Source organism: Coptis chinensis, chromosome 9 (assembly GCF_015680905.1).
Source record: "Coptis chinensis isolate HL-2020 chromosome 9, ASM1568090v1, whole genome shotgun sequence".
NCBI classification, from domain to species: Eukaryota; Viridiplantae; Streptophyta; class Magnoliopsida; order Ranunculales; family Ranunculaceae; genus Coptis; species Coptis chinensis.
This window is the reverse complement of record NC_141464.1, coordinates 42,526,768-42,539,599: the sequence shown is the minus strand read 5'-3', so window position 1 is coordinate 42,539,599 and position 12,832 is coordinate 42,526,768. Positions and strand designations below refer to the sequence as shown.

Below are 12,832 nucleotides of genomic sequence, written 5' to 3'. Positions count from 1 at the left end.
TCCATCAATAAAGGCATTTAACTTCCATTCTCTTAGTTTGGTTGTCATTTTACATTTCTCTATTTTTCTGTACTTTTACTTTCAACAATATCATTCATTAACGTTCATTCTAGGGAGGTCATTCATATTATGCCTTTTTCGGTCCAAGTAAGTTCGATTCATGCCTACTTGACGGAAACTGAAGTCAATAAGATGGTTATTCTTGCTCGGAACAATTATTGCAATACTCCCACAATACAATATCTGTGCTAATTCCATTACTAAGGCAATGACGTTGTGTTTTAGTTTGGTCCCAGTGAATGGGTGACGATTTTGAACCTGTGACAACTCCAATAGTTGTCAAGCCTTGCTGCACGTTCGGTACAAATATTTTAACACCTGAATAGCTAGGTTCATTGAGGACGATCATGTCCCCTTTGCCTTTCAATAACTTTCTCCAATGGTTCTATATTGGGAGGTTTTTCTCTCTACATGGGGGCGTCTCGTTCTTTTACATTCATAAATCAACAACACTAAGTTTTATACAGGTATGTTATCTGACATCACAATGATAATCAATAGCCAACACATACTTTATTTTTATTTTCATAAAAAGAATTTTTAGCTCTACGATATTACATACTCGCAATCACATGATCATTGGTTTGGGAAAATCCAATGGTTTCTTCCCAACTTTTCGCATATACAACTCGTACAAATCCTTGTAATTCATCTTCTCACGTTCTAGTTCATTGCCCGTTTCTATTAAAGTCTCTGTCAGTTGTCTTACGGACGATTCACAGTGTACCATTTGCGTGATCTTGGCGAGCCATTTCGTTTAAATCTGTCATTCGCTTGTTATTTTTCTCTACCTCTTTTTGCGATTATTTAAGTTCGATCTTTAGTCGCCACAAGTGACTTCAATTCTATCACATCTGCTTTTAAGTGTTTGTGTTCCTTCATTATCTCACAGGCTTTCCCAAATTCTTCGATGACGATCTCTCCCCGCTTCTTCCGTCCGCTCGGTTAAGTTTTTGTTTTCGTCTTCTAACTCTCTGATGGTTCCGCTTAACGCTTTGTTTGCCTCTTCCAATTTTTGGTTGAGTATCTTCACTTTCTCTATCTCTTCTAAGGCATTGACTTCATTCGGAAGGATATTTTTCTTCGCGACTTTTTCATGAATTTCTTTGGCCCGTACTACCGCCGTTTTAACCTACGGCAAAAAATATCTGATTTCATCATCTTTTAGACTTAAACACAAGTTTGCAATAACTGATAAAAAAAATACTATCATACCTGGTTCATACTATCAAAAATCATTGACACTGCTCTGTCATATTCTCCAATGTTCTCCGTATTCTGGTCACAGTTTTGATGTTTTTCGAGCCCCTCCATTGGCGTGGTCCCTGGCGATACCTTCGCTTCGTCTTCCAGACTTGAACATCTTTGCTTTATCTACCAATTTCATCGGTTTAGTGTTGGACATAAATTTCTTTACCGTCCTAACGAAATAGTAAAAATCAACGGTCAACTTACTGTTAACAGATTCTGTGGTTTTCCTCCATGCGTAGTATTACCCCTGACAGTACTTGCCAGTGGTGGTTGGTTTTTTTGCTCCTGCATTTTGTTTTGTTATTTGTTTTCTTTCACCGACTTTGTGTTCTTCGCTGCACTATCTTTTGTAAGTATCACTGTTTCTCTCTTTTCCCCGCCATTCTTTTCCTGTGTATACCAATCCAGAACGAGATATTACATCTCACCACACTTTTACATATCTATGTTTTCTACGGTGCATACCTTTTCCTCTTGATGTTGCGGATGTATTATCTTTCGTCTGGGATGTTTTGTGCATTGTAGTCTCGTCCCTCGAGGCATCATACATTGTAACGTTGGTTGTCTCTCTTGGTCTCCGTTCGCCCATTTTCTTGTGGCACATTTTCTTTTATACAATTTGCTATTTGTGCTTGGCAAATTCAGCACTAGTTCTCGCTGTGTTAACTCCGTTCCATCTTCTTTTTCACTATCGCTATCGCTGCCAAATATTGCATTTCTAAGACTCTTACTCTTCTTCGCCATTTCACTATGTGTCTCCTTGGACCTATCGGGCCGTTGTTCGATACCCCCATAGTGTTGGAAATCAACAATATCATCAAAGTAGCTCAGATCTACCAATCTTTCGTCTAAGCATTCATGAAAGAAGAAACGAAGGTTGTTCTCCACTTCCTTGTCCAATTCAATGTCAGGTAGTGTACTCGCGTTTTCTGTTAGACACAAAATAACTCGTGTTAGTCAACAGTTTACTCGTAGTACAATTTTCAATACTTATATTTTGGCTTACCTCGAAATTTGTTCGGCACTCTAAACTCTGTCGGATTCCACTTCCCTCGCAAGCAGTACAGAAATCTATCCCATCCGGTGTATATTTTTGGGAACCCTTTAAAACTTCTGTTTGAATCCTTGAATTCAACTTCAAATTTTATGTACCCTTTCGTCAGTATGGCTTTCGGTCGTATCAACGCGAAGATTTCTTGAGCCCCGAACCTTCTGTTAAATTTATTTTGTAAATGGTGCGCTCTCGTAAAGATTAACCAGAACGATATTGGCAGTTGTCCCGGTGCAATTTGCCACCACTCCAGTAATTGCGCTATTTCTTTGCTCAACGGAATTGCACTCCTGCAATTTAATTGTGTGTAAGCCATTACTACTTCATCTTCTTCGACTTTCATTTCAAATTCGTACACTTCCTCCATTTTAAATTTCTCGAGTCCTAGTATTTTTTTTATTTCCTTCGAGTCCGGTTCCAAGTAGTATTTTTTATTTCACCTTCTTTCCACCTCACTAACCGCGGATCGTCATCGAGTTTTTTCTGTATTTTACACCCGTATAGTGCGGTAGTTTCTTTCCAGCTCACTAGATGCTTTTTGGGGACCATGCGACACATTGTAGATATTTCGGGTTTCAAATACCGACATGATCATGTTAGAGATATTTTATGTGATGCATTTTATTTGGGGTGCAGGTGAAGAAGGAGGCTCCTCGTGAATTTTCTCACCGATCGAATGAGGGAGAGTTGTATTGATCTACGGTTGGTCCGAGGGAGGCATCGTGTGTTGAACTGGAGCCTCTCCATTGGTAGGGCTTGGGAATGGAGTCTTTGAGGTGGGAGAAGCGGCTAAAAGCGGGCGGTATGGGGAAAATTGAGAAAAGGAGGCTTGTAGAGCTAACCCAAAGATTGTTTCATTCCTTTCGGTTTTGACACTTTTGGTTTCTTGGCAACGGTTTGTTGAGCTCCTTAAGAGATTGCAAAAGTTATGGGTGCAACGTAATGGCGGTTGGTTCTAACGAGTTTGTTTTTAGGAGGATAGGATTTGCCAAGAAAGGACTTGAAAACTTTGTTTTGTCTTGTCCTAATTATTTGTAAAACTTCGTTATCATTATTAATAAAAACTTTAAAAAAAAAAAAAGTCGGATAGGTCAAAAATCGGGTCGAGCGCAAAAACCGGGTTCATTGGGCCATATTAATGTGGCACAGGTACGGTGCCCTTCCTTTGTGGGAGTTGCACCGTATCATGTTTTGGTTCAAAACTTAAAAAGATCGCGACTCTGTTAATGTGGCGCGGTATGGTGCCCTTCCTTTGTGGGAGCTGCACCGTATCATGTTGTAGTTCAAAACTTAAAACCAGTTTTGATACAGGCGCCATCATCTTTCTCCTCACAGTGTTTCCTCCATAGCCTTCCCAAAGAAGTATGGCCTTATCGCCAGATGACTCTGGGTCTAAAGTGGGACATCACTTTGCAGCCAAGTTAATCATATTAAAGGTGGTCCTTTGTGTGAAAGCCTCTCTCATGCAACAACTTCCGTTCAAGAAAGGGTTGTCAGAGCATTACCAAAGAAAGTCACAATCTTTCATATCTGTATCGAATGCGAGATCCTTAGAAGACCTTGCAAGGCTTGTTATTCATGCACGAAAAAAACTAAAGACATGCAAATTTCTAAGCAAGAAGGTGCGGCGGCCCCCAACCAAATTCAGGGTAGTTTGGATCCCTGCATCTCCAATTATTTTGAGAAAAGGGATATATGCAATCATGCAATAGTTATGGAGGAGGATTATCTGAGATAACTGCCATATTTTCTCATCCAAAAACATGCTCAAAAATCATATCAAAGAAAACTGTTGAGAATTTCGGCTGGCAAAAGCAGCATACGTAGAGGCACTTACTCTAACAAAACAATCGTGAGAGGTATGCGACGAAAGGCTGCTATAAAAGATCGATCGCCGTTAAATCTTCTTTTCACCGCTGCTGCGAGCTTGAAGCCTCTCAAGACTTCGTAACCCACACATTGTTTCTCTGCTGGTTTCCTCCTGTGAAAACAACAACTTTTGTTTCGTCTGCTAGTACTGTTTTACTATTAGATCTAGTTTGGTCTACGGATACGGTTTTATACTATTTCGGCGATAAGTTTTACGGGGTGAATTCTTATCTAACCTGGATTCTTATCTAGTTCGGGGTGAAATACAGTTTTAGTTGCCCAAGTATTCACGTTCGACTCCAACTCGTATTTTTATTCTTTTTTCCTCATATTCTTACTAAACTGCCCCTACGTTTAATTTTCAACGGTATAATCCAAGTATCGCTATTCCGTTGGCACGCTTCATCGAATTCAAATTTCGCGTTATCACGTGACGCGTTCGGTACATTTTCGCCAATCAATTTCTTTTGCAATTTTATTTATGTGCATCTTTTATTTTTTCTGTACATTTTCGGCCATCTTTTCTTTAACTACGTCATTGCGTCTTGTACACGTTAATTTAACATTATTTCGTTTCCGATAATTCACGAATTTTTTCCGTTTATCCATTTTTCTATCGTTTACGTTCACACGACACTTTATTATACATTTCGCTTACTATTTTCGTATTCCATTTTTTCCTTGCTTTTTCTTCTCTTCTTTGCCATGTGAACTTTGTTCGCATGACAAAGAGGGGGCAGTGTTTCGACCCCCACCTACGTGGCAAACGTCCATTAGTAAGGGTCTCTATTTTATTCATTTAATCAACAGGGCTAAAGCCCAATTCGCAATATCATGGATCAATGTACAGGCCCATTAACTTATGTGTCTAAGGCTGAACCTTAGCCACATGGCTTGCCACTAATGTACATTGATTTATGTCCAGATTCATTTCTTATCAAAGAGATAATTATCAGTTGAGAGTTGTATTCTATCACAATTACTCAAGCAACAAGATTACTTGAGATACAAGGACTCTCTACTCTACCTATATAAATACCACATTATTTTTCATAAGGAACTACGTGGAAACTTGATCCCTAGAGAATAGATCTTGGGTACGTAGGCAGTCATTATTTGGTTCAGTTTCATCTCCCTCAACATCAAATTCCTCTGTTTCTTAGTGCATTCTTACCATTGCTCTCGTTGTGTTGAAGCAGTTTATTGCCGAAACAAAATCGCTAACGACTCTGTCCCGATCATCTTAGGGCGTCCTTTCCTGGCAACTACCAATGCGCTCATTAATTGCCGCGATGGTTCGATGTCCATGTCTTTTGGCCATCTTGCTGTTGAAGTAAATGTTTTTAAAACAAAGACACATTTATCAGATTCGTCTATGGATGGAGAGGTTAGCATGATCGAGAGCTTTGCTCGAGATTATTTCAACAACACGTTCCCTGATAATCATATGCCCAAATTTCTTTCCTTTGGAAGTTCAGACTCCAACATTTTCATCCCTACACTAGTCGATACACATATTACGGATGAGGATGACATAGATGACTTTCTCAAAGATATAGAGGACTATCATAGTAACGTGGATATGACCAATCTAGATGAGGAATTTGACGATGAGTTTCTTAGAGCGGTGATGATTCACCCAATCAAGAACTACTTTGCACAACATCCACCTCGACTCCCCTCCTTTCCCCCTTTCAAAGGAATCTCGAAGTTTGCACTTTCGATCCTTTTTGTTTCTTCGTGATTCATAATTTTTTAAATCCACCTAGTAAACAAATACTTCAGAAGAACCAAGCATTTGACACCTTCATTTTCAGACTTGAAACAATCCCTACCTACACCATGAATGAGTTTTGTGCTAAACCCACATCCTCATTGTTTACATTCTTTCCTTCTACAACTTATCCGTATCCACCATATCTTCCACAACCATTCACTTTTCCACACTTATTCACTAGGACACCCTCTCGCTCAAAGATGAAAAAGAAGGTGCATGCTAGCTTACGTTATAGGTTTATCCGACTTCGCTGTCAATTCACTAGGTTGCGTCATAGGAAATCTTGGTGCTTGATTGTGTTTGGATATGTTTTCTGTGATATTTATTTATGGAATGATCCACAACTATTTCGGTTGTTGATATATGATAAACTGCATGTTCAGACATATGTTTAGATAAAGTCTCGAGTATCTAACTATAAACGACTCAACTTTTGTGTTTGGTGCATTTCCTTTCATTTCCATATATTGGTGAGTGCACCATTAAGGTAACCGGGCCCTCCCTATGGAGTGTGTGGCTGTAAGTACCGGATCCTAAGTCCACGTTTAACATAATTCACGTTTTCCACTCTTGCATATTTTCTCGGATTTTTGAGTTATGTTTCTCTATGGGGTGAATTATGTCCTTATTGCTTATTGTTTTTCTATATATTAATCCGTATTTATAAAAATAAAAAATAATAATAATAATAATATGTATACATATTAAATAATAAACATAGTAATCTAGGAAGTCTTGGAAATCTGACTTTAAAAGACCCACTTAAAAAAAAAAAAAAAAAAAAAAAAAAACAACAACAACAACAACAAAAAAACAAAAAAAAAAAAAAAAAAAAAAAAAAAAAACAAAACAAAACAAAACAAAACAAAATTTCTAAACTCTATTGTAAAAAAATTTGTTTGGGGGTGGGGTGTTATCCTAGAATGTTTTATGTCACATTAGTGTTGTTTAGGCCGTTTAATTATAATTCGATTGGATTGACATATTCTATGAATTTATAGTTCATTCGTTAAGCATAATTATGTCAAACTTCGAGGCGTTTTCCACTATCTTATATGTCATCCACTGTCGGAATAGAGTGTTTTATGGATCATTGGATTGGAAATTCTCTCGATCATTTCCATATCTCAAATAAAAAATCAAAACGGCGGCAATTTTAGTTTGAAGTTCATGAAAAATCGAAAAATTGAAAATTTCGAATTGGGCTTGGGCCCAACCCGCATACGACCTTTGCAAACAACAAGCGTTCTTCACTTCCAAGCCGCCATTAACGACCACCAAAGCTCAAAACCTAAAAATAATAATAATAAGAAACCTAAAAAACCATCAAAAATCCACTTCAAATCTTCTCTAAATCCTTCCACCACCACCTCCACCAAGTTAAAAAACCAAAAACCACCGAAAATTTCAAATTGTGAACTGTCGCGCCACCACCGCGCCACCACCACTGGTTGTGTCATTCGGTCGACTTAAATTCCAACACCACATCCCATTTACACCCCCACAAAATTCTAACACTCCAATGGCTCAACAACGCCGAATCTTGCCGAGCAAGCATTTTCTTGGCGACCAATTTTACGGTGACGAAATGATTAGTAGAGACTGGAATAGCTTGTGGTACTCGAGTGAAGCCTTTTACCACGAAGACTTAGTCCGACGGTTTTACAACACAAAGGAGGTGGAGGGACTAGAATTTTGTTATGGTAGCGAAGAGGAGGAAGGAAGTAACTCTTTGGGTTGTTGGCGAGATTCTAGGCATTCCGCCTAGAATCCATCCGATGTCACGCGTTACGAGAGTCCCAATATAATGGGGTAGAGCCGTTGATGAGCGTGATAGTTCGAAGGGAACTACAATGCGAGATCGCATTGTGTTCACCGAGCATCCAACAGAACCAACCCGGTGGCCGCATTTCGGTGGATTGGTCGGAACATCATGGGGAAGGAGAAGGTTCGACATCGGTCCGAAGCTGCCTCCACATTTTATGGATACATCCACGAGTTACGTATCTTGGAGTTTTGCTTAGCATGATTAGGGGAGTAGGGAAGTCTGTTGCACCTCTCCCTGTGTTGATAACCAAAATCATGCCGAAGTTGAGAGCAGCTCCGGCGTCTGATAGGTCTTACATCACCCTACACCGAAATCCTTGCATCTATAAGGATTGTGTCCAACGAGTTTGGAGGTTGCCTGAGGATAGGGTAGAGGACGAGGAGGATGGGGGAAATGAGAATGCCTCGGAGGATGAGGAGGACTTGACTTGTTTTGATGTGGATGCCTTGGAGAGGTGTTGGTCGGATCGCGAACGCATGGCTGGCTAGATTCATCGTGGCATCGCGTTCACTCAACACTATCTGCGAAGACCCTCGGACTCGACAGGCTATCCACCATAACTTTGAGATCCATTACCAGGAGGGAGGACGGCGGTGGGGAACAGATGAGGGCCGAGCTAGAAGCTTCGCCGCCCGATTCCAGCCAACATGCTTACCACGATTCCCACCTCACGAGGATTCTCCTTCCGAGGACACACCATCGAACGAGGCGTCGTCGCCGAAAGGCTAAACGCCCATCGGGGAGCTCGGGGAGCCATCTCTGGCGTGTGCCCTCCGCTACCAATACCGAAGTGGTTAGGGATAGTATAGTTTGATGTTTTTTTTTATTTGTAGTTTCATTATTGTTATTTATTTTAATGTAAGTTTAATTCCGTAATTTGAATTTTGTAGTGAAATGTACTTCGAATGAAAATTTTAATATAATGCGGTTATTTTCATTGTCGCGGTTGTTTCATATTGATCCCACCTTCCCAAATTGTTTGGGGGTGGTGTTATCTATTCCAAAGATGATTTTTATATGACCCTCGTTTTAGAATTTATTGCGGAGTCAAGGTGAAAATATAGCCGATTAGGCATATCTATGAATAAGTATCATGGTAGAATGAAATCTCGATAAAATAGGTAGATTCTATCCTAAATTCAACCTAAAAGATACTAGGTTTGTTTTAGAATCAAGAATATGAGTTGTTTCCGTTTTCGGGGTTGGAAATTTTAGTATTTCCGGAAACTGCCGTAAAAACTTTTTGGCAACTTCCCGATCCGTTTTAGCAACTTAAAACCTATATAAACTTCATTCATTCTACACTCACAACCCACACTACACCCACTACTAAAAAAAGGGTTTATAAGCTCGGCTAAAAAGTGAGATGTTAGAGTTTTTACCTCGGTTTTATAGGACAAACAAACCGAGATAACATCCACTGAGATAATAGAGTTCTATAAAATCGAGATAATAAGCTACTAAATTATCTCAGAAGTCTGACATCTTATCTAAATCTATTATCTCAGTTTTCTTAATGGAATCGAGATTATATAGAAGAAAACCGAGATGAATTGTGACTGAAACCAATTAGTATAGAAGAAAACTTAGATCATTTTTTTATTGAAACCGAGATAATATAAAAAGAAACAATCATGATAAATTCCCTTTTATCTCACCTCTTTATTTAGTCGACATAGTTTGTCATTTTTTTTTCCTAATTGTGCTAGTATTGTTCACAAATTATAACAACCTGCAAATACAAACCACTCTCCCAAACAACCACATTCCCCTTCGTATTCATAAACATCAACACCAATCAACATAAACAAACCAACATAAATAAATTTCTTTAAAGAAACTGATTTTATTAAGATAAGAATTGAATGTACAATATCGAACACGAACATAACTAATTGTTATATCAAGTCATAAAGTAGCTAAGTAAAAAATTATTTACATATTTCCCTAAGAAAGCTAATAGAAGTTCCAAAATCTTCTCTTTGAAATTGACACGCATGGAACCTACCAAGCCAAGATGAAAATATTAAATGATTAGTTTGACAATTAACATATTTCAGTAATCCAAATACCAAAATAAATTTTATTTCGCTCACTCTTTAACAACTTACAAAAAAGTATAACAAGTACTTACTTTTTGGCAATAGAGGTATCAACAATGAGCCGAAAGTGGCTCCAACTAAACAAAACAACAATAGAGGTCAGAATACGTTTAATGATCCACATAGTCATGCAAGGTTTTCAAGCGAGAATCTCACAGCCCTAAACTTTGAAATATCCGGAAATATGGGTGACCCTCTTGAATTGTATGCGACAAACCGTAAAAAGAGGCAAATATTAGCTTTTGGGGGTGTAAGCGGGTTTTGGTCTTAAAAGTAGCTTCTCACTAGTTATTAGTGGTTGATGTAATTAGCCTTTGATTAGATACATATAAAGACTTTTACTTTAAAAAAACAAGAAAAAAATGAAAAGTAAAATAAACATAAAAAGAGCATCGAGGAACATGCATGTTAAAAGATTTATTTAGCAAATACCTGCGCACCAAGCTTTTCGACCAAGCTTCTCCGAATCGAAGTTCTCGGGACTTTTCAAAGCTCGACCCGGCGCTTGTAACTACTACCCTTACCTTTGCCCAAATCATGATTCCGTGATCTTGAGATGTATGCTTTAAATATTTGGATTTTCCAAGGGTGTTTGCACATTGTTAGAAGACAAATGTAAAGAAGAAGATATGTTTGAAAGATTTTAATTGTCAAATGGAAAAAATCAAAACTGGTTTGAAGCGATGGAAACTCAACAAACCGTATACTCAACAAACATAATAAATAGCATAAAGGTGTAATCAAGTTAAAACAATTAGTCTTGCATCCACAAAATGTTGTACACTTATTAAATAGTAAGACAAACGGACCTCACTATAGGTTGAGATATCAACTCGCTAAAGCAGAGGTGCATCCCATTTTGAATCGGATGAAATATGAGGAGCAGGGAATGAGGTGGACCTAATGGTCAAAGACATACAAGGATCAACACCAATTATATCGAGCGATTGCAAAGAGCATTCCCTGCATAAATTGGCCTACAATGAAGAAGAAGTTACACCCAATTATTAAATGGCATACACATAAGGATATATAAGTGACACATTTGCTATGTTTGGATATAATCTAAACTGTGTCGCCTACATCCATTTTAAATAATTCTTCTTATAACATGTATAACAACATCAAAGACTAATATGTATTCCATCTCAAGGAAGAAACCTGAGCTTACCTGACATATACTTGAGACCCAGAAATATTAGTTACATCCATTATAGATGAAACATCTAAAAGAGCAGCTACTCGCGGCAATACATTTTTTCCAAATGAATTCGATGGAGCAATTATATGTGAGTAGCCACCTTTTTTCTGAACCAAATGGACTAGTTCTGCCCATGGTTATGCAAGTGGATGTGACAGTTTATCCGTATAAGCCACAAGTACCTAATAATCAAATAAATAATATTAGAGAATTAAACATTACATTCAATAATAATAATAAAAGAATGTTACGTATCTGAGATATGGAAGGATGGAATGAGGCAGCAGCGTGTGAAGCTGCTTTGTGAAGGGACAGACCTGACCCAGCTAATAATAAAGAAATTGAATTCTGTTCACTAATAGACCTTGCAGCTATGATTGCGTTATATGATGATTGTTTCACGTGTCCACTAGAGTAGCCTCGACCAGCTTCCGAAGCGACAATTTGGTTCAGTCAAATATTTGAAGACTGAGTAGATTCAAACCTAACTAAATTTCAGACCATGTATATAAAGCTATCAAAAATAATTCAAAAGATATACTTGGTCAAAGAATCCTGAATCTAGGAAGCGCGCCAAGGATATGGAAAGCACTTGCTCCAAAAATACATGGTCCAAGAATCCTAGAAAAGAAGTTTGTTGCCAATTGTAATATTTGTCGCCAAGGTATAGCAGGTACTCATATACAACATTAGTATGGGTTTCACCTTTCTGTTGGACTCCAAGCCACCAGTTCATTATGCTTAGCAATAATCCATGCTAGTCCATTATGCACATGACGTGAGACTATTTGTCCTCCGAAACATTAACAAATGTGTATACAACTGAAAGCGGACAACATACCCAAAGGTGAATCAATTAAGTTAAGAACCCCGTCACACACCCTACACAAACTTATTAGCATTTGAATCCAACATACCCAAAGTTGTAAGTAGCACTTAACATTTACTGCAATCTCACCCGTGCTATATAACCAATTACCCTACATCCTCTAGCTTGTATTTTGTACACCGATGGTGTAAATCAAAGGGATCATAGCTCACATGAAACAAAATGCACGAGACAAACAAACAAACACGAGGTGTCGGGTGGATATATTTCGGCCTAAAACCGGTTGGGTAGACAAACTCGGCAGGATCAAGCAAACTGCATGACACATCAAATCACGTAAGTGTGCACACACCTAAGTACAAAAACTACTGCAAACCTATGTTTGAAATTGCACTCAAAAGAAGGAAACATCTGAATAGAATTGTCTGGGCGAATGAACTATAAGAATGAAAGTATAATATTGAAATTTCATTTCAACAAAAAAAAAACAACACTTCATTCAATCTTGATTCGAGACATTCAATTTACAATTAAATTCAACTAAATTTTTTGAAATTTGTTGATGAAAACTTTTATTTTACCAAATAGGAATTCTGCGAAGCATTTCAACAAACATATATATTGCATCAGAAAGGTGAAAGGTTTTATTTCTAAAAATCCAATGGTTTTCTTTTTACCTATTATGTAAAAACCATTGCCACCCCAAATTGAGGAAAACCAATGGTAATTCGACACATATATTCACCACACTTAATAATCTGAAAATCAAATACAAGCCAAAGTAAAAATTAAATTTTCGCACCTGAAAACCAAAGGAGGTGTTGAACAACCGTGGAGTTGAAATGGGTAGTGGAAATTGTTTGA

The 12,832-nt window shown here is 38.0% G+C and overlaps 1 pseudogene across 1 annotated transcript; it reads right to left on the bottom strand.

Moving 5' to 3' along the window:
• Positions 1–10,229: 10,229 nt before the first annotated feature.
• LOC147476125 (electron transfer flavoprotein subunit alpha, mitochondrial-like) lies at positions 10,230–11,583 on the bottom strand (annotated as a pseudogene). Its single transcript, XR_015209748.1, has 5 exons — positions 11,397–11,583; positions 11,110–11,323; positions 10,748–10,915; positions 10,463–10,528; positions 10,230–10,250 (listed from the first exon to the last, which is right to left on the bottom strand). The product of XR_015209748.1 is annotated as an electron transfer flavoprotein subunit alpha, mitochondrial-like (transcript).
• Between the last annotated feature and the right edge of the window lie 1,249 nt (positions 11,584–12,832).